The 24,190-nt window shown below is 31.7% G+C and overlaps 1 long non-coding RNA gene across 1 annotated transcript; it reads left to right on the top strand.

Moving 5' to 3' along the window:
- The first annotated feature begins 76 nt into the window (after positions 1 to 76).
- Positions 77 to 23,703, top strand: LOC127733542 (uncharacterized). Its single transcript, XR_007997113.1, has 3 exons — positions 77 to 205; positions 4,742 to 4,847; positions 23,329 to 23,703. It is a non-coding gene; the product is annotated as an uncharacterized LOC127733542 (long non-coding RNA).
- The last annotated feature ends 487 nt before the right edge of the window (positions 23,704 to 24,190 follow it).

Here is a 24,190-nt window from a genome sequence, read left to right as displayed (position 1 = left end):
ACAAATCTTGTAGGTAAAGTTGTTAGTAATCTGTCAGTCTGTCTGTTATCATTAGAGATGATATGTATCTCAATGATAAGGAGTCTATGTCTTCTATGATAACAGATCATTTAGCAAAGACGTACTGAAGTAACGAGGTGCAGAGTGGAAATTGACAGTAAAATGCCATTGTGCATGTTTGGAGAATGCAATTCTCGAAGAACAGGTTATGGTTTGTATTAACCCTTGAATCTTCTCCCCTTGTTTATGTCCAGATCTGTGAAAAAAAGTTGAAAGATAAAATATTTAAGACTTGCTTTTTATTATATATATTTTTTATTTATTTTTTCGTTAAGCTTTATTTTTTGTTTAAGTGAATAAAGAAGCCGATAAAGTTCCGACACGGTGAAACAATAGAGCAGCAAGCACGCATGGAACCATACAGCTTATTCTGTTTTATGTAGTTTGTACATTTTATTAATGGATTATAGGTTTGCACTTATATGCTGCACTTTCATCGGAAAGTTTTACCAAAATAAAACAACTTTAAAAATTCATAAATTAAAAAAATCAATGATTAAATAATTTAAGAAAATTGCTACAGTTGTAAAACACCTTGATATACAGACTCGATTTATTTAAAATATTGATAATTATAGCGATTCATAAGAATAGCCATATTTCAAAACTAACTGTTTATACTCGGCGAGATTGTGTTTTATTTATTTACAATAAATAAATAATCAACTTACGTTGATAATTCTTCCATTCACAAAAAGCAACTATAATTATTGTGCCGAAAATAAGGCATGAAGATTTTCACGGAAAATTATACTATCAATGTCTAAAAAGGACAGTGGTCACCTTTATTTTTAATCTTGGATTTAGTAAGAACGAGTTGAGGTGGATAAGTTTAATTATTAAATCTAGAAATATTCTATTTGTTTAAAGAAGATGTTTCGTCTAATATCTGCAGCCATAACTAAAATATTCTTCATGTAGTATTTCATTAGGCCTTTACGAAAGATAAGTCAAAAACTGTGATTCAGAACAATACCAATCACACTTTCTCCAAAACGAACAGAAATCATAGTAATTCTTTGCATGTTCACATTGTATATGTTTGCAAGTTTTATTGCTGAAAAAGCAAGTGTAACACGACTTTAATAGGTTAAATTACATCGAGATTTATTAAAAGAAATTTTATAGATAGAAACAATTTTATGATGGTCTAGTTAACAGAGTAGAAAAATCAAAAAGTCAACAGAGAAAAGCTGACCTGCAATGAGCGAAGCTTCTCCTAGACTCTCCTCCTCCTCCAGGGAGTTTTGAGCATTCTTTAAAAATTCCAAAAGTTACATACACTATGCATTTAATGTGCAAAATAAAAAAAAGCAAGCTTATCTATAAAAAAAGGTATATACAATACATGCATATATATATATTATACTATATATTTAAAAAATCAACTACAAAAAAGCATTTAGATCATGCATTGTATAAATAAAAAGTCAAATTTTCAGTAGTCACCACTTCCGTGTTGACATGAATTATCATTGATATGGTCATAGTTATAAATTAGCTGTTTACAAAACTTTTAATTTTTCGAAAATACTAAAGGTTGTCTACCCTATACGGATAGATTACCATGGCTGTATTTGGCAAACCTGTCCGGGATTTTGGTCCTCAATGGTCTTCAGCTCCGTTTCGTTCTTTGTTTGGTAATTTTAACTTTTTTATGCGAGCGTCACTGATGAGTCTTTTGTAGACGAAATGTGTGTCTGCCGTAAAAAATGTTTTATCACTGAAGCAATTGCCTGGAAACCATTTGAAAGAATGATCTCTGGTTTTGCAAGTTATCAGTAGAAAAGAATTGTATTCAAAATATGAAAGCTGTTGAAAAGTTGAACAAAAAAATAAATCGAAAAAAAAAACATTCAGAAGGTCAGACATATATTTGATGGACTGACGGACATATTTGTAACTATAGCCCACTTATAAAAAATATCTCGCAACGATTAATTTATAGACGAAATATAAACTGATCAATCAATACCTATTTGTACGGCATAGTCACATTGTCCATTTACTCAAACTCGGGAAATTATTTCAATATCACAACTGAATACAAGAAGGAAGTCCATCATAAATACCTTGTTAAGGTGAAATGACCAATGAGTACATCTCTAATGACCAGTGATATTTGTACATAATAACTGAGGGAGGTATGTCATGTATGTGTCAAGTCACCTGTCATAACTCTACACGTCTTTTAATTTATTGAGGCATACAACCAAAAAAATATACTTCAACAAAACACACAGGGAGAAATACTAGGGAGATGTCATTAAGAACAAAACAAAACATCTTGGAGGACGTCATTTTTATGTTTGAATGTTTATGAGTAAAGGATATACCAAAATATGGGAAAAGTATAGGCAAACTGATCTTGAAGGGTATCTTTTTCTATGGGTAGATTTGTCTTTTGAAAAGCTAGAGTAATGCGAGGAAACTGAATATATTACTAATGGATAATTTGTCAGATTGGAGGGAAGTTTTCTCTTGTCAAATACCTGTACTAAGACAGGAATATAATAGTCGTTGTAAGGTTGTGTAGGTAGTTATTGCGACCAACTTGTCAGTGGTCGGGCCAGTTAAAGACACTTTTGATTTCGTATGGGACTGAGACAGTAGAAATTAACTGAACGAGTACTCATTCGATCAAAAGAAAGCATATCATAAAAAATCTCATCCAGTTGTCATAATTCAGAAATATTTGACATTATCTTAATCATAATTATTTTGTACTGGTCTTTTATCTTTTCCAATACATATAATTTGTACTGCTGCAAAGGACACATTCTTATAAACAGTGAATAACTATAGAATGTATAAAATTTCTGACGTCATACAGATATGACAGGAGGAGAATAATATATCAATTATTATACTTGATCATATTTTCAATCATTGTGACATTATTTTTATAAAACTATTTTAAAGAATATATATGTCAAAATATTTACCATAACAATGTCATATCAAACCATTTAAACAGACTTTAATTGTTTTATATGTATATGTAAAACTGTAAACTTACTACATATACTCCGGTCTAAACCCCACCAGGTTTATATCACATGAACAGCTCAAATATCTTCTATTTCTTATACATATAAAGTATACAGTGACTAGAAGCAAATCCATGACAATTTTAGAATTAAACTTTACAACTGCCAATTAATTGTGAGGTTGTGAGACAGTATATTTTTTGATAATTTATGCATTTCAGGTAATATTACTCGACATTTTGTCTTTACGTTCACATTTGAATCTTATTAATTTAGCATAACAAATAATAATATCGTTGACGTCAAGACGTAAGTGGAACCAAACTGATTCGAGCATTATCGTATCCCTTAAGTCCTTTATCTGTAGCTGGAATATTAAACATTTCTCTGTTATGTAATAGACAAGATATCAGCATATTTCTCTCGGGTATATGTTAGAGCTTTAAGTTCAATTTCCCTAATCAAAGGTCAGCAGAGGGTATGATACTTTCTAACCGATACATTTGTAGGAAAAGCTATCATTTATATTTGAAGATGTTTAACATGAAGTTTCTCATTTCCACAAAAACTCAGATTCCCATCATCTAGACTGATAAGGCTACAGCTGGAACAAACTGGTTAAGTATACTAAACATATTTTTGTATATCATTAAATGCTTCAGATGGTATTTTGTATCAAATAATTGGATTGCAATCTTTGTAAGTTTGTTGTCCGCTTCTGCTTATGTTTTTTTCCTTTTCCAGACCTAATCCTTCAAAAGCCCTGTCACATGAGTTCAAAAGAAAACTCTCACCAACCAATTAACAAGAATCCTAAACCCCTATTCCTTTTATTTCCTTTTCAATTAAGCAGCAGTAGTAATCAGTAACTGCGTGGAACCGATATTTTTCAAAACAGTGTTATAATGTTTATTGTTGAAATGTTGAAAACAACACAAAGAAAGAAAACCTCTGTTAGAAGCCACCAAAATACTATTTTATTCATTTATTATTCTTTCCAGTGTGTCTTAAACAAATGCTATAGAACAAAATAATGATTTATCATTTCTTTTGATTGCATGAATTTTCTTATAACCTTAGTAATGTCAAGTAAACTCTAGTTGCATTGGCACATTCATGCAGGAACATCACAAAAACCAGTAATGTTTCATGGAAGATGAATGGCAATGGGAATATGTGATAGAACTAAATTCATCCATTTATTTCATATATACAACCAATTCGTGATGGTAGTTGTAGAACCAGTAGTATAAAGGGGATGCATATTTACTAAAACCTTATTTCTTCGTGCTTGCTTGAGTTTCTTGTTTCTTTTTGTTTGGTAACATTCAAAATTGACTTAAGTGGATATTCCACTCTGTAAAAAACTCATCAAAGATACCAGGTTTATAATTGTGTACGCCAGACGTGCGAAAAGCCCAGTAGTCAGCACTTCAGTGTTGATATGAATTACCATTGATATAGACATAATTATAAATTAACTGTTTCCAAAAAAATTTAGTTTTTTTCAAAATACTAAGGATTTTCTATCCAAGGAATAGATTGCCTTAGCTTTATATGGCGAAACCTTTCGGAATTTGTGGTACTCAATGCTCTTTAACTTTGTAGTTTATTTGGCCTTTTTCATTTTATGATTCTAACGTCACTGGTGATTCTTTTGTAGATTAAACGCGCGTTTATTTCTTCTATAGATGACTAACCAGTCACGCTCGAATAAAAAAAGGAAAAAGGAAAAATAAAGAACGAAGATGAAGAGGACTGAGGACCCAACATTCTGAAAGGTTTTGCCATATACAGGTAATGTTATCTATTCCTTGGGTAGAAAGTCCTTAGTTTTTCGAACAACTCAACGATTGGTAAACAGTTTATTTTCAATTGTTTCCTTTGTGTGTCTAATTTAATTAAGTTTGAGTTGGCTAATTTACTGATTTCTGTTCACTAATGGAATTAATTTAAAAACTTACCTTTAATCTTTGTAATTTGTATATGTCTTCACTGGGAATCGAACCCTTCCTTGAAATCTGTTATGAATGACTGACATCAACACTCGGCTACCAATGGGTTACAACTTAGATGTCTATTTTATATATATATAAATGAACATCGGACACACAGGGGTTGTACCTTTATATATACACAATGGGCAGTCATATAGTATAAGTTGGTAGCCGGGAGGTTAGCATGCTTAAAATCAACGAGTTAAAAGATAGGGATTTGTCGGTTTAGGTTCGAATCCCACTATTATCTCTGTTGTCCCAATTCTGTTTTTTTCTAATTTTGCATGTTATAGTGGATATTTTTGTAATAATTAGCGAGTTTACCGTTTATTTTTTGGATTATTATTGGCTATTTCACATGTATGAAACAAAAATGATTACATTCTATTTGTCCATTTTTGTTGTATAAATATAGTATGATTTCTTCTGTTTTACTACATAATTTTACAAATGTTTGTTCGCAAATTCCCATGCGAGAAAATCGTGATGTGCCTAGAGTGCTAGAAGTTTCGGTAATATACTTATTATATATACTTTATATATGCTCTTTGGTCGGGTTGTTGTCTCTTTGACACATTCACCATTTCCATTCTCAGTTTTATTAGAAATAAATTCGAATATGTCTTATTTTGTAAAAACAGATAATATTCAGATGCCTGATAATATAAAGATCTTAAAGGTATAAGGGTTATATTTGTATTTTGTTAACCAATTAATTGTGATCTGAGATTTATCAATGCATCGTTTGACACGATAACATGGTTATTTAAACTCACTTACAATACCTTCTAATTAAGAAAAACGCTTTAATTTTGAAAAGAAATGAACACAAAAGTTTAAGTTATAGATACAATGGATAAGCGTAGATTCATGAAAAAAAAACTTTTTCAAGAATCCACGCTTATCCATTGTATCTATATAACTTAATTTATAAATATTACTATATCAATGATATTTCATAACAACACAGAAGTGATGACTACTGGACTGGTGATACCCTCGAAAAGTAAACTCCACCAGCAGTGGCATCGACCTAGTGGTTGTGTAAATATATTTTTTTCAGTACTGACTGGGAACATATTAAAAGGATTCATAACTCTGTAAAGCGCATCATATTTATATTCCCATATCTTGTAAGTAGAATATGCATATACCCGTCATTTACTTCTTTATTTAAATTGTTAAAAACCATAACGCTGTATACTGACAATATTCCTTAAACTTCTATTGTGTTGTCTATAACTGCTATACACATGATCTTTGATTGATCTTCTGGTTTCCTTTTTTTTATTGCATACCTCTATTTATCCATCGTCCCAATGATATTCGACGAAATCATGACATCAAGTGTTTATGCTAATATGTTTTGAATATACCGGTAAGTAATTTTCCTAAGTCATTATAGAATATATCCGTCGCTTGTGTGTTGTCAGTAACTTATAAGGTTAATATCGTCGCCTCTAGTGAGACATGTCATTATCTCGAAGATGGATCTACTGAAGTTGTATTTTGATTCGAATATTTTTCCTCACTTATACTAAGCAGCTGTAGTGTCTATGCTATTTCTATTTAAATTCGATAACACTTAACCAACTCCACAAACTACTTTATTTGTTAATTCGACCATCTTTCTTGCTATCTTGTTGTTTGATCTTTTTTGGTTGCTACTGATGTTTTGACTCATTGGAAGATCTTAAATAAATGAACCCCAGTTTCTTTGTGGGATCAATTCTCAGTACAGAGTGATACAATACAAAACTGTATGACAAATTTGAAGACTTCTATTTCTGAATAGTGGATTTACCTTTTCCTTACAGTTGTAGTAGACCTACGTCTATATATAGCCTGGTATCTTTATTGAGTTGCTTCACGTTCTGTGTTATTCAAAAAACTTGTGTCAAATAAAATGACAGTTATATATTAAAACGGATTGAAATTGGTGCAACAGAAACTACACAGACAAGGTTAAATACAAACTAGACTCTTATGATCACTGAAGATGTTTTAGTGATGGCTAGAAAATACATGAATTAACACCATTACAAACTCAATCCCAATTTTATATTCTTGTACGTGTCTACAATAAAACAAATCTATTCTATTGTTTAGAAATTTACCTGTGATAATATAAACGTCACAAAAATACGTCACTTTTTGTGGCGTTGATACATTCGTGTGACGCGCAGTTTTTACTTCGTTTGTGGTGTACTGGTGTACTGTCGTAAATTCCTGGGAGGTGTCCGTTGTTATTCTGTGGTTACATGTTGTAATGTACTATTATATTATTTATTTATTTATTTTTCTGTCCTGAGTGTTCTTTCGTTTATTTGTACTGTATTCCTGTCACGAAATGTTGTCATTTTAGCGGTATTTTTAACATTGCCATATAAGCGGGAGGTTTGGATAGCCATAAAACAAGGTTCAACCCACCATTGTTTCTTAAAATGTCCTGTACCAAGTCAGGAATATGACAGTTGTTATCAAATAGTCCGTTTCTGTGTATGTTGGCGTTTGTTTCTGTTACAGTTCAGTGTTTGTGTTGTTCCGTTGTTTTCCTCTTATTTTTGATGTGTTTCCCTCGGTTTTAGTTTGTAACCCGGATTTGTTTTCGCTTAATCAATTTATGACTATTGAACAGCGGTATACTACTGTTACCTTTTTTTTTGGTAGTAAACATGCATTTCATAGTAAATATCTCCAATATTACTGGAGATATAGACATATTTCCCACATGTGGCATGGTCTTACACTGATTGGCTTAATAACAGGAAAATAAAAATTACTGTTTTGAACTGCATGTGATCCCGACTGGTGTCGAATGCGGAGCAATATACTATAACCTAACTTAATTAGCGAATATTTTTTTCACGTATGACTATTTAAAATTCTAGAAAGATTATTTTCTTAATTATCTTTCTTATTGATGTACTCATATAAAAGAAAATCCATGTTGGACATTTTCCCAACGATTTTGTGTTTCGAGAACTAATCTTATACTCCGATTACTAAATAAATTTTTATAATCAAAAGGCCAGTAGTTTGATTTATTGTGTGTTGATATTTGTCCTCTTCTGGATTGTTTCTGTCTTGTAATGTTCTGTGGATTGGTGCATTTCTTCTTCTAAAACAAAAGCTTCCCTATACTCTTCTTATTTCTACATGTAATAATTCATATTTAGTTTGAAAGTTTGGTACGCAAAAAGTTCGTGTTGACGCTTACCCTGTCGACTCATCTGGTCTTGCTTTTTTGGAGTTTCTCTCGGTTTTTGTTTGTTACCTTGATTTGCATCTTCTTAATCGATTTATGAGATTTGACCATCGGTAAACTACTGTTGCTTTAATTCCAAACGAATAAAAAAATATTAAACTATGATATACTAGTAAAACTCAGGTGAAAATAAGACAAAAACACACATATAGAGAAAACTGCATAAATTGAAATGAAGACAGAAACAAAAGGCAGAAGATATAACTGGGACAACGAAAAATCGCTGGTCGAAGAAAAACCGAAATACCATGGTAAAAAGACAAATAATAGTTTACAAAACACTGCACAGAAAATAAAGACCGAGCAACTCAAACCCAACTAAAACCCCTGTGTAATCTCAGGTGCTACAGAAGGCTTAGTAGAAACTACTCCACTATAGTGACACCGGTCGTATTGAACATGGCATGTATACATTCGTAGATGTCACAATCGAGTAAAAGAAGACAGGATTATAGCTACGACAATTGGAATAATAACATTAACAATACCAATTGTACGACATATACTGTCTCTTCAATGATGCTGCTCAAGGTCTAAATATTTGGACATACAATTTCTAATAAAAAAAAACCATGAGGAGCCGGTAAAATAAAAAGGACCTAAAGTATATAATGTTATACCGGTAATTGGAATTTTCAATTAAACAATATCTGTAATTGCTAGGCTGGTGATACCATCAGGCACTAACAATCCACCAGCAGAGGTATCGACGTAAAGATAGTAATAACTTCAAAGGTGCCACTTTAATTGCACCAGATGCACTGAACATATCCATGATCAATTGTGATACAGATATTCCGTAACCGTCTAACGAAACATAATGTCGTCCGTAAAACATGAAGTTAAAGGATAATGACTTCATTAGAAGCTCCTGTATATAAGTAAGCCTTATATGTATAAAGAAACAAGTCGATAAGAATGGGAGTACAGTTGGTTCCCATAGGAATACCGATAGTCTTGAGGGAAAAAAACCAAGACCCTCAATCGTTACAGATAAGTTGTCAATAAAACAACAAACATCTTGATGATGTAAGAATCAGACTGTTTGTTCAAAGTATGATAATTGCATTCCTAAAACAATGTATCTTATCTATATTAGCCATTCTTTTTCATGAAACAAAGTTATACAACTTATCTCAATATGTCTTTATGTTTTCAATGATAAATTCTACTGTTAAGGTCATAGAAGTCAAATGTTGTTTTACTATTTACTAGGAAAGAGACTTAGATTGCATGTTCTCTAGCAGATCGTTGGAAATTTACAGTATCCACGTCTGATTTATAACACCACTAGAGTATGTAGTTTCAAAGTAACTCTGAAGCTCGGTTTTGATTGCTGATAAAATAGATGTTTATATTTTAGAAAGAATCACGTCAAAACGACACAAACATGATCCACTTACATAGACTCAATACACTGAGTGATAACATTTAAAGAAAATTCTAAAGATATACCGGTATGTCTTATTTTCTTTAAGGAAAATCGTCCAAAACTTGAACACGTCTTTCATTATCGGATCATTTGACTAATTATTGTCACCGTTTCTAAACTCAAAAAAACGTGACAACGATGTATTTTTTGTTATTGGCAGCGAATTTACATTACATTGGTCATATGATTAGCGTAAACTGCTCACAGTATACTGTCAAAGGAGCATTTCACTACTATGGAATTTAGGAAAAAATATTTCTAACTATCTTAAAATGTTGCCCAATCTTATTTTGAAAAAAAATAAATAAACGAGTGGAGTGGTAATATTCATACCGTTGGGGGATTATGATAGGAGAGAGATGGTTTTAAATAAAGTACTCTTTCACCGTACTATAGATTTAGGATATATTTATGTTTTATTACAATCAAAGAAAATATTGAAGATTACAAACGAAACAGTTACCCAATTATTTTACATATCTATTGAAATATCACACGATGAGGGTCATAAATGAAAGGAATTTAGTGTCGTAAGAATTTTGTAGCAATGTAGTTGTCTGTTGATCTTACAAGTTACAACTTTATTATGTCGGAAATTATATATTCAAAGAAATACCCGATTCAGTTTCACTCAGTTATGACTAGATGTTTGGTTCTGATAATACTGATTAAATTTTTACATGAATTCCCGAACAAATCGACTAAACTATAAACACTGATCGTATGTATGATTAGGATATATACCTTTTTACTTTGTGAAACATTAATGTTACTTTATGGCGGTCTTGAATGGTACTCATTGTTACAAGTTTGTTAGAAAACTCCCCAAAGAAAAACGTATGATAATCCAACCGGAAAACCTCAAGATTTATTTAAGGTCATGTGATTTCGTGGCTCAATTCACTTATAGTTCCGATATGGTAGAATGCGATTCGATCACCGGTGTCAGTCGCATATTGTTCTGAACGTATTAAATTCGCTCATATTGACGAAAATTGAATAACTTTAGATAATATCAATTAATTACCAACGTGTCCGTTCAGATTTATGTTTATTGATTTCTATTTTTTAATGTTCATATTTTCTTTAAACCATCAATGAGGTGATGCTAAAACTTTAAGGCATTGATTTTATCATTATCACAATCAATAAGCATCAAACCTTGGGAAAGTACAAATCGTGCCTAAATGGATAGTAAATAATTTATCAAAGAAAGAATTGCTGGAATATCAGAGTACTAAAGTACTTTCTCCATCAGGAACACTAGTCCAAACGGGATAATGAACCGTTTCGAAAACAAAATAAAAAATGACAAATAAATTTACAGTTAAAATTTGTTGAAGAAAAAGTAATGATCAAAAGTAAAATGTAACTTCTTACTGGTGTTAATCGTTTATGACATTAATCTCTCAGGAAAGATATCGAAGATTTTCGTCAGAAGAAACAGTCAAATTCACAACGACTTAATTTTCAAAGTTATTCGACTGATGGTTTTTGATTTCCCTTCTCGATATCTTCACTCTCTTTTTTCCATTCTAAGACTTGCAACTTTGGTTCTACACACATGCTATTGAATACATATTTTAACTTAAATCCAAATCATGATTTCTTGCAATTCACTGACAGTGAACATCAGTTAAATTGTTTCAATGAAGTTTATCCAGCCTGCAATCATTTGTTTTAATTATTTAGAAATCAACATCTAATGAACGATGATTATTGTAAAAGTGTAAGTTTTTATGAGATATAAAACTATTATGAAAATCGAAAGACAGTATATACAGTTTTATTTATATTGGAAGTTTGGTTTTGGTTAAAGATGTCCTTCCTATACATTTTTGGAATAGATACCATAAATTTCACCCAAATCTATATGTTATGTCATCGTAAATGAATTCGTTATGCCAGAAGAGCTATAAACTAGTTCACTGGAAGAATATCGTATACAGTTTTTTTTATCTTAATTTATATGAAGGTGCAAAGTTATATGATTCAAAGGGTATATTCTATAGTATATATGAGTCGTGATTTGTGAGTATGTACCCTTCATATTCCAATACGGAAATTCAATTGAAATTACAATCAGATAAACGAAATTTGGCGCCTTCTTTCAAAGTTAGTAACTTTGAAGAAAAGATGAAAAAACTAGAAATTATATGAAAATTAATATTTATCACATCCAAGACACATGTATGGCAAAGAGATATCTTTACAAAAAATCAAATAATATTCGAAATAAGAAAACCGCATAGACGGGATGTGTTACATCGCCCAGAAATTATTACAATTGATACAAAAGATTCGTTCGAGCTGTAAAATAAATTTCTTTTATATGTTCCACCATGTAATCAACATCTTTATAGACGTGTTATCATACTAATGATTTAAAGAAGTTCAATTTTTCTTCTTTAATCATTAAAATTCAAATGTCATAATTTCAAATAGATATAAAGATTTTAAATTTGCAACATTTAATAGATATTAATCTAAGATGCAATCGAAATGAATAATTTAAAACTTGAAACGTCCTTTTGCAGTTTTATTTGGTCAAAATACAATACTATGTCTAATTTATCATCCTTCATGACACAATTATACCTAACTTTTCGAACCTTGAAAATCGGGACTTCTTTATGTTTGAATATTGAATTATTTAAATACAGACTCTTAAATCGTAATTTTGTTTCTTTATTACGATTTTGATAAATGTTTATACCCTCAATTTGATGTGTAAATATCTTTATCGTTAACTTGAAATAAAAAAAAAGATATTTTAATGCATATTAAATTTGAAATGTAGGTTATGAAAAATATGATAGAACATTTAATGTTGCTTCACTACCTTGATACCTTTGTCCAGACTTGATGATCGAAACGGATAATGTTCCGTCTTCTAAAGAACTATTATAGAGGAACATGTTTGCTTCAGCCAAGAAAAACAATCAATCTTACACAAACATGATGTACAGTGGTAACACGACGAGAGATATAGTGCATATAGTCATACTACTTTTTGATATATCAGATTGTGTACGTGTATACTTTTTAAGAAGCATTGCAAGTGAAATGATGTACCATTAACCTTTTTTTTTAAATCCCAGGCTTTTGGAATCACATGAAAATCTCCACCCAGAGTTCGCATAAAGTACAATTGTATACATAGTTGACTTATGTCAAGTATTTTAGAAAGAGCATATAATGTTATTTCTGTAAGATTGATATTTTAAGAAATAATGAGAAAATTTTGAATATGAGCGTCAAAACTTACAAATGTTCTCTTCAAGACTTTCGATATTGGGGGTTAGTGCTATTGTATACAGCCCAATGTTTTTGATATTGGGGGTTAGTGCTATTGTTTACAGCCCAATGTTTTTTGATATTGTGGGTTAGTGCTATTGTTTACAGCCCAATGTTTTTGATATTATGGGGTTATTGACATTGTACATACAGCCCAATGTTTTGATATAGGGGGTTAGTGCTATTGTTTACAGCCCAATGTTTTTGATATTGAGGAGTTAGTGCTATTGTTTATAGCCCAATGTTTTTGATATTGGGGGTTAGTTCTATTGTATACAGCCCAATGTTTTTGATATTAGGGGTTAGTGCTACTGTATACAGCCCAATGTTTTTGATATTGCGGGTTAGTGCTATTGTATACAGCCCAATGCTTTTGATATTGAGGGTTAGTGCTATTGTATACAGCCAAATGTTTTTGATATTAGGGGTTAGTGCTATTGTATACAGCCCAATGTTTTTGATAATTCCAGTTATCCTTTTTTTGTACTATTGTACATCAGATTATTTCAATTAAAGTATGAAAATATTTAAACCAAAACACAACTAGAATTAAAAAAAGCCGAAACTTCATCGTTCCTTTTGTTGATAATTTGTTTATTTCATATTATTGTTTTTATTCGTTGATTGGTGTGAATTTTATACACATATGTATACCCATGTCACCGCCAGTTTTTTACCAAAAATATGCTCGTAGATGATACACTTCTGAATGTAAAAAAAAAAGTTCTTCACGACAAAGTGATGTTCAGTTAGACATGATTTTGACATTTTCGTGAAATGCCAACTTTCTAATAACATGTTGACGAAAATATGAGCGACCCTTTGCCTCCAAAAATATTTTCCCACCAACATAAGCATGTTTTTTTTTGTGAACTATAAGAGAACAAAACTTCCATTCATACATCCTAAAAATGTATATCGAACAAAAAAATATGATTATACTTATGACTAATATGGTGTATATTATAGTGTACACAGTTTTAAAAAGTGTCGAATTATAATTTCTTCTTGTAGGTCATTAATTTTGGAACAAGACAATTGGCGCTGGGTCTACGCCCAAAAATGTTCGCACGTGTCACTGTCATGTTTCATTTTTTTCCTTTTTTGTTTATTGTTCTGGGTCTTCATCATGTCAACAATTTTTTACGTTTTTTAAAAAGAATTTAGGGTGTACTTAAATTCTACCTCTGTTTTCAGGTGAATGATCTCGTGTCTTAGAATATTGACTCTTGTTGTATAAGATGATTAAGAGTTAGAAGCAATAATTTTATCACCGTAGTTGCAAGAAGATCAAAAATGACTTTTTCAGGGTAAATTGTATTTCAGGGTCTTACTTGTGTTTTTTAATTGTTTGAGACAAAAGGAGGTAAATAAAAAGTCTCAGAGGTGCAATATTAGATTTCTTCAAAAACTCGTTGGGGACTAAATATTATTAAGTTATTCTGTTATATCGTTATCGAGTTCAAGATTTATCATATTGGCGTGGTTTTTGCATGTTTTGTTAATCAATCGATATGTCACTTCCGGGTCAAGATTAATAAATGACAGTTTATCGTTAAATTAAACAAAGATTATGAATATTAAGAGGTAATCATCCTCACATATGGCAATACGATATCATTCTATAAACATTTATACACATTTACAGATGATTTTCAAGTGTTATTACAGAATGATGAAGTAAACTGTCTGTTGTGTCTCTAAACTTCAGCCGAAACGACAGATCAGCGAACAGATCGATGCAAATAATCAGCATAAATAGAATTGCACGAAAAAATACATGTATCAAAGAATGTCTCGGAAGGACAATGACAAACAATAATCTGCATGGGGAAAAAAGCCGCATAAAACTTAAAACTGAGATACACGACTAATGAGGTTTTCCGCGAGAAGATAACTAGATCGAATAGATGGAACCCGATAGAATAGAGTGATGTTTATTATAACAATACCGACTCTAAAACTATAATAGGTATCTGGAATATTGATTAAAAGTTAACAGTTTTCTTTTACAGCTAATGTCTTTTAATTTTTTCTTTCTTTGTAGATTTTAATGCATGCATGCAGGTTTTATTTTTGTTCAAGCACTTATGATTTTGGACTTGTGGTACTATATTCGCCCGTTTCTCTGTATTTGCTAGACATTGATAGATGAAATGTGTACTATTTTGTCTAACTTTTGCCTCATCTATATGCATAGTGTTTATGGGACAAAGACTTACAGGAATATGAAATGTAACATATTATAATTTTAAAACAATCGTTGTATACCTTAAAATCATATGACAAAACACTATAATTTTATTATAAATTTTGTTTGATTTTATAGCTTAAAGTGTAAGATTTTTCGGGCTGATTTTTTTTAAAACACTTTTTCGTTTATTTATATTCGATTATTGCCGTTGTTCTTCCGAATGCTTTTCTCTCTTTTCGTTTTCATTTGTTCATTGCTTTATATTTATTAAATTTATTTATGTGTCATCAAGACATCACTCCTGTAGATTCTTACAACTGATTATTACAACATAAACATTATAGTGTTGTCCAGTTTTCCCTGTCACCTTTTAACTTTGATGAACATATTTTCACCACTTATTTGGCGTCAATTTGATGATAATTACACCAGACGGCGCTTTCACGCCTTCGCATTAAATTCTTAAGTACTACTTTGGTAGAATTTAACAAGTTTGTGGCTAAGCTATCGATACCTTCCGAGGACTTTCTCAACAGTGCTATAATCCAGAATATTGAAAGTCATGCTGATTTACAATTAATACTTACATATTATTGGCCACACAAAAGAAAAACAGTGATAGTTTGTCAGACGATGATCTTTGACCTATTGGCTCTAACATACCTTTATCGGATAGGTAACGAGACATATCGAATGGAATGAATGTGACTTACAAGTAGGAATATACAGGAATATATCACCACGCTAAAAACCTGCTTAAACAATTCATCATTGGAGTGATTACAGAGTTTATAGTTTGTTTACCTAGATGGAACGTTAGTTTCTGTCTATATACTAAGGCATGTGTTGGTATTTGAGGAATCGTAAAGGCATAGACACTTGAAAAGGCAGTTTACAAATATTTTGACGTATTTTCAAGAGGATTTTTGATTTCGTACCTGTTTAACTTTTCCTTTCCCACCTTCAGGACACGTACCGCGTCTGATTGTCTGCGTTCATCATAAACTTACCGTTAGTTTGTATGAATTCGTGAAGGTGCTATTCTTCAACGCCAAAAATTTCAGTAGATCTGAGAAAAAATGAGTTTGTTATTTGCAACCATTTATCTTACTTACTGTATATAACTTGACCAGAAAACATACAATGACATCTCATATAAATTAGTATTTAAATAATTAAATGATAAATGCTTAAGGCAGAAGTTTTCCGAGTACACTTTGTATAAGGATAAATTAAGAACCAACAGCAAACATGCTGACTTTGTTTTAAATTAGGACTACAAGGACGTCATGAAAACTATTATTACCTCATATAGTGTATATTTAAGATAAATATAATTCACAATCAAAGGTATTTAAGCAATGTACACGTACAAGTTCCAATATATTCTTAAAAATTACACAGCGATTAAAATTCTAATTTTAACGAGTTATGGGGGAAGTATGCATATGGAACTGTATATATGTGTATAGGATGAAATGGCCAGAACAAAGAAAATACACGGAAAAGTGTATGCTTGCAATATGTTCTACATGTATATATATGAAATAATCAGTGTACATGTAAGAGCTATTGTTAGTTTTTAATCAGAGGCAAAATTAATAAAAATAAAAAGCCTCATATTATATGTATCATGTATTATTCTCTAAGCAGTGAAACAGCTTCGAGAAACTGTGTTAAATTTATGTGCCACAGTGGCGGTCATAATGTCCTCGGCAACGACATGTCAGATCTATATTGGAAAACCATATGAATATCCAAGCATTTTGTTTAACATTCTTTTTTATGTCCACACCGTAGCGGAGGGGGCGTTTAGTTTTACCCTTGTTCGTCTGTACGTCCGTCCGTCCGTACGTCACGAAATTGGTTTCCGTGCTCTAACTTTAGTTTGCCTCAACCAAATGTTATGAAACGTATACAGTGTCATGACATGATTTTCCATTGTCAGAGGTTGGCAAGTATACTATACACAGATCCATTTTGAATTTGGGTGGCGTCACTTTTAACTTTCTAGAGTTCTGCCCTTTACAAATGAAAAAATTGCTGAATTTTCCGTTTCCGTTCTCTAACTAAAGTTTGCCTAAACCAAATGTTATGAATCTTACACACAATACTTATTACCACAAAACACAGATCAAGTTTGAATTTTGGTGGCGTCACTTTTACCTTTCTCTAGTTATGCCCCTTTACAAATGGAAAAATTGCTGAATTTTCCGTTTCCGTTCTCTAACTAAAGTTTGCCTCAACTAAATGTTATGAAACTTACACACAATGCTTAGTTCCACAAAACTCAGATCAAGTATGAATTTGGGTAGCATCACTTTTACCGTTCTTGAGTTATGTCCCTTTATAACGTTATATGCAAGCGGGGGCATCATCAGTGTCCCATGGACACATTCCCCATTTATTTTTTTAAGAGGAATATGTTAAACTGTATACCGCAGAACGAACAGACATCTTAGATGTTTACTATGTCTTACAGCAAAAACATATTTAGGGGTCATTACTATTTCTTTTGGTAATATTTCATTACGGGAAAGGGAAAGTTTTGGAGTGACAGTATACACACATTTATTTCGCACAAGGGCCATTTTCAAAAAGGATTTCAATCTTTACTTAAAGTATCACAGCCTAATGTTTGTACTTTAAGGCTCTAACAATATCGTGGCTTATTTCTATAACCAGATCACCAAACCATAAACGCCTGAAGATAGCTGAAAACGAAAATTATGTAAGATATTGAATTTATTCCAAAAATGTGCAAGAAGTAAATACAAAAAAAATGTGTTGCAAGCAAAGCTTTGCATTGTCTTTCGGGTACAAAATATTTCATTTTGGTATAAGCGACGTCCTTCGCTGCAAAAACATGTAAGATTTGCAATTTTGTCTGAATAAGCCTTCGACGCAGCAACATTAAGCACTGAATTACATGTTGATTTTATAATAATATGGAAAAATGTAAAATCAAAGTTAAAGTATAGGCTATCTATAAGTCAATTTGCAGTGAGATTTGACATCTTTCAGATTTTGACCTTGTGAGTGAAACAAAGAGGAAATTGATCCTACTCCTATATATACACTCATTCTTGATATAAAAAAAAAGATTCAATGTATTTCTTTTGCGAAACTTCATTCATTTTATGCATTTTGCCCTCCAACTTAATAGTTTAACATTATTAAATTCTTTTTTTCAAATAAATCAGCTACATATATCTACTTTGGATGTTCAGACACTTAAACCTTGGCATGGTCTTGTATGCAAAACCTTATGAATATCTAGAGAACTTCCAAATTATTAGGGCGTTTGTTTCGAGTATTTTTTTTTCTCTATACTAGGGTCTAATTATAATATTTTATTTTGAGATACAAAGTAAACGAAGCAAAACAGTCGCTTTAGTTTGTAGTATATACATTTTTTTATAAAAGTGTTACATAATGAAAGAAATATACCTCCCTCCACTTGTCATGAGGTATGAAATTCAATTCATTTCAAAAAAATTTTTCTATTGAAAGTCATACATTTAAGGTAAAAGATTTATAAATTATTCGTCTCTTTTAAAATGTTTAGACTACCTTTGTCTCAACTTGAAATAAATTAAAAGTAGAAATCTTATTTATAAAAAGTAGTTAGTTCCGGGTAACTTTATTGTCAGATTTATTAATAAGGAATAAAGAGATGTGGTTTACTATATACCCACCAGAGTATGATTGCCAATGAGACAACTATCCACCAGAGTATGATTTTCAATGAGACAACTATCCACCACAGTATGATTTTCAATGAGACAACTATCCACCACAGTATGATTTTCAATGAGACAACTATCCACCAGAGTATGATTTTCAATGAGACAACTATTCACCAGAGTATGATTTTCAATGAGACAACTATCCACCAGAGTATGATTTTCAATGAGACAACTATTCACCAGAGTATGATTGCCAATGAGACAACTATTCACCAGAGTATGATTTTCAATGAGACAACTATCCACCAGAGTATGATTGCCAATGAGACAACTATTCACCAGAGTATGATTGCCAATGAGACAACTATTCACCAGAGTATGATTGCCAATGAGACAACTATTCACCAGAGTATGATTGCCAATGAGACAACTATTCACCAGAGTATGATTGCCAATGAGACAACTATTCACCAGAGTATGATTTTCAATGAGACAACTATCCACCAGAGTATGAATTTTAATGAGACAACTATCCACCAGAGTATGATTTTCAATGAGACAACTATCCACCAGAGTATGATTTTCAATGAGACAACTATTCACCAGAGTATGATTTTCAATGAGACAACTATCCACCAGAGTATGATTTTCAATGAGACAACTATCCACCACAGTATGATTTTCAACGAGACAACTATCCACCAGAGTATGATTTTCAACGAGACAACTATAAACTATGTCCGTTGAAATGTTTTAGTAAAGAATAATGTAACATTTTCTAAGAGACAACCAATAATGATAAAAGTCGATGAAGGATAGACAATACCATGACCAAAAGAAATAGCAAATCGGAACGAAATCAGGTTGCAGTTTTTGAAGAGGTACAAAAACCCGACGGGTTTGAATTCATACATTCAGCCTGTGGTTTTATTTTGCATAAAGCTATAAAATAGTTTTTTTTTATATAGTAAATACTTAATTTAACCGACCTTATAGGCTGAAGTGGGTTAAATAACTTCATCAGCCATATTTGCTTCAGCCATTCTTGTTCTTTATAACATAGAAAACATAGTTCCTCTGACAGAGTTTGTTAAGACTCTGAAGATGGAAAACAGGAGTTTGAGTCTGTGTTTTGAGAGAAACAACAGCGTGCCATGTTTCAACATTCAAGAACCATGCAGAGAGAACTATAAATAATTGTTCACAACACATATCATGTCAAAACTATCACATACATATTTTAAATCTATCAAACATATTTATAAATCTGCTAATTTGTTAGCTTATACACAACGCGAAATCAGAAAATATTATGGTCACATCTATGATAGAGTATCATAACCTGTTTCATTTTCAAGTCATCGTTCATATGAAAAGGAAACAAAAATAGGTCTTTACTATGTGCAGTCACGCCTAAAATGAAGGCAAACATCTTGTAAATAACACATGCAATTGACTTTAACTGCAAAGGGAATTTTATTCTCTTTAAATTTATATCGTTATTAATTTTTGCACAATTTTAAACACGGGTTCTGTATACAAGGTTAACATGTTGCAAATTAACTCTTTCTAATTTTATTTTAGAACACACAATAATGGATTGAAAAATTAAATATTCACGAAACAATTAAATTACTGTGGTCATTTGTTCTCCTCATATGACATCCCATAATAATTTTTGTTTGTAAATTTCTGGCACTTTTTAACCTCAAATAAGATGTATTAAAGTTTTACGTCTTAAATGTCAGTTGTACTTTAACTCAGTCGTTCAACCAACTGTAGCAGACATCCAGATTTGTTCCTGATTAATAGTGTTGGTTGCGCAAGACAAATGTTTAATACGAATATGAATCTGATTACAAAAGATTTATTCAAGCGTACAGCAAAACAACACCCTCTCAGCATGTAACAGTATCTATATTTAAACACAGCAAAACTACACCCTCTTTCCATGCAATAGTATCTATATTTAAACATAAAATATGTCAAAGATCTATGCAAAGACAACGAAACCAGATGAACACAGGAAATAGTCTAAAAACCCGCACATTCTTTTTAAAAGAATAATGCCGAGGTAGACGCTAAGAACATTTGCGTTGGCTTTTATAGTCCTTTTGTTCTTTTAGACATTTTCATCAATAATCCAGATAAAGAACCACAAAAATCATTGTTCATTTCATTTCAAAGACATTCGCTCCATAGGCGCCCTAAAATGTTATATTGTATGGCAATTTGTTTAAAAAAAGGAAAGAAAAAATTTTAATGAATAAAGCTACGAGTTTGTTTTGTTGTGTAAAAGACTTGTCTCGGGAAAGACTTGTCAGAATCATAGGTAATAATTTCAATTTGTTTTGGAATTAGCGGTCCCGATAAATCTCCGTTGGTAATCAAGATTGACTAGTTTTTGCGAGAAAATTGAACACTAACCTCAATTGAAGTATACTTATTTAAAATAATATAAGTCCGATATTTTATCGTCTCTGTTAAATATATATATTTTTTCATAAGTTGTCTAAACTCGGAAATATTAAAATGTGTATACATAGGTTGACGCTTGTCCATCGTTCATGACCTCTACATGTCTATTTTGTTTGGTTTTCATGTGTTGTTTGGTTGCTGTCTTAATGTTGATGACTTGTCTTCTTTTTTTTTGCAGTTTTTCAAATGGATATATCTCTTTCTGGTGACTTCTCAGTCTCGTCGATTCGTTTACGTCTGAATGTTGCATGCCGTTGTGTACTTGTTTGTTTATGATGTCACATTGCTTTATTTACATGCATATATAACATGGATGTAGACAGTGGAGGCAACAAGAGATTAAATACAGTTACAACAGGTCATAATTGTTAATGTCATTTTTCATGTCTGCATCCGTGTACCGCCTCCGGCAATTACTCCCGCCGTTTGATTTGACAAACTCTTGCAACACTCAATAAAACATAAATGAAATATAACATTACACATTTATCATGTTTTGTAATTCATTTTCCATGGTGGGATATCGAGCTTAATTGATTAGATATTGGGTAGTAAACATGAGAGAAAAACAGCGATGTGTCACGGTCTAAAAAATGGTTTCTGTTATAGGTTAGTTTGTCATACTGATGTAAATTGCCGATTTTTCAAGGACGCTAATTTTTTTCTTCATAATTTCAGTCTCTTTACTGTTCAATATATAGATTCTAAGTGCGTATATGTTTTCATGTCAAAGCAATCGATAATAAATGAGTGTAATGCTTTTGTTTCTTTTTGCTTCCAATTGTCAACCCAGAAAAAGACCTGTATGGACATGACATGACATTGCCTTAAAAGAGGGAAGACATCATCAACGACCCCTTCTAAACTAATGACTGGTTTCGGTAAAATGTTCACAAAATATTTTCAAAATATAATGCTGTGTTATATGTAGTAGTTATCTACAGTTGTATTTTTTGTTATCTTTATGGTTTAAGGTTCCCAATAGAAAAACATGCTCATATTCACCCAGTCGAGTCGGCAATTTTAAACCGTATTCCTTATACAACAATTGGCAAGTTTTCAATGAACTATCACAAAATCTTTCTACCTTAATGCCATTATGCAATGTCTATTGTGTTTACCATAATATAGACTGTCATTTCCACAAAAGGAAGTGGGCATCTTGTATGCAGTATCCGTAACTCCTGCGCATGTTACTTCCTTTTTGTCGTCCAGCTGACTTTTTGGAGTTTCCCATAGCAAAACACTGACATTGCCAAATCTAACAAATGGGTAGATATATGTATCTGTTAGCTCTGCCGACATTTATCCCCTCTAAAGTTCTAGTATTATTGCTTAACGTTTGGTGTTTTTCAGCAAATTTTCGATATATACCTTACATTAATACGTTACCGAGCACAAAATATGCAGTTGCTTTGGATCATTCAAATATATAAATCCCAAACCTGTTGGCGCAAACATTCCTCGTTTAGGTTATTCCAGAAAAAACCGGAATCAGTACTAAAACGCATACATACTGATCTGAAAACGAATTCAGACATAAATAATCAAATAAATGATACTTAGTGAATATATAGTGATATTTAATCATTATAGGATTCATTATTAACTTTCATTTGATTGCCGAAACCATTTTTTCTGTGGGAATTGCGTAACATAAGTTTAATGTGGTAGGGTGATTTGTTTTTGTTATTGTTTTCTTCTTTTTTCTTTAAACTGTCTATTTCTGTCCTGTTACCACACTTTACTTCAAGCTGCAATAAAAGTGTTGAATATTACCTTTCGTTTCACAAATATTAAATATTAGAAATCAAGAAAACAAACTGTAAAGATATGTTGAACTTCTACAACAATCTACATTCACAACTTTCGAAAAAAACAAATCCAAGTCAAGCAAATAATTAGCATATTATCTTTTTCCAGAGGTTTCCACGCGACGTGTCACCAAAGAAACCAAACGACACAGATATTTGACAAGTAAGAACAGTTCCATGGTGACAGAATACGTCCTAAAGATTTTTGATATGAAGACGTGCTTCAATCATTACTGAGATGTAATTGTCTGTAATTCAGGAAGTGTCAAGCAAGATACCATATCGCAGTAGATGTGTGTCAAACCCATATTTTCTAACAACTAATATAACCCGATTTAAATGGTTCATTTCGTAAATACTCTTCATATGTCAACATTTTTATCAATTTATCTGACAGGAGCAAAACTATGAGTAACTTCAGTGGAGTCGATTCAGTTTCAGTTTGTATTGTCATTTTGTGAATTTTATAGATAAAGATATGAACTTAGGAAATTACAATAATAAAACATTGGTTAGCATATATATATACTGGTTTCAGGTTTGTATTTTGTAAAACATTCTGGCTACTCATTTTTAAAACCATTATTCATGTCGATAAATAAAAAAGCAAATTTGGTTTTATGACAATAGATATATCATGTTCAGTAAAGGTAATTTTCGAGTCGAGAAAAGGTAAACGTTCCTTATAGCCACTATAGCCGAGGGAAGTTCCTTCTCAAGATTGGTATAAGAAATTCCTTCCCCAAGACAGGTATTTTTCGTAAAATCCCTTCCTGAAATGATATATCTGTTAAATTATACGAATATCAATAGGAATAATCGAGTCAAACATTCGAATTAATTCCGTTATTCTTTCGCTATCAACCCCATGGGTTCCTGTTCGGTATTAAACCCTTACTAAAGTGGGGCATCCGTTTGCCTGTGCGGAATGTATACATACGCAGTCACGTCCAGTCGGAATTGTGACGTTA

This window comes from Mytilus californianus, unplaced genomic scaffold (assembly GCF_021869535.1).
Source record: "Mytilus californianus isolate M0D057914Y unplaced genomic scaffold, xbMytCali1.0.p SCAF_3, whole genome shotgun sequence".
Taxonomy (NCBI): domain Eukaryota; kingdom Metazoa; phylum Mollusca; class Bivalvia; order Mytilida; family Mytilidae; genus Mytilus; species Mytilus californianus.
This window is presented reverse-complemented; position numbering and strand designations above follow the sequence as displayed.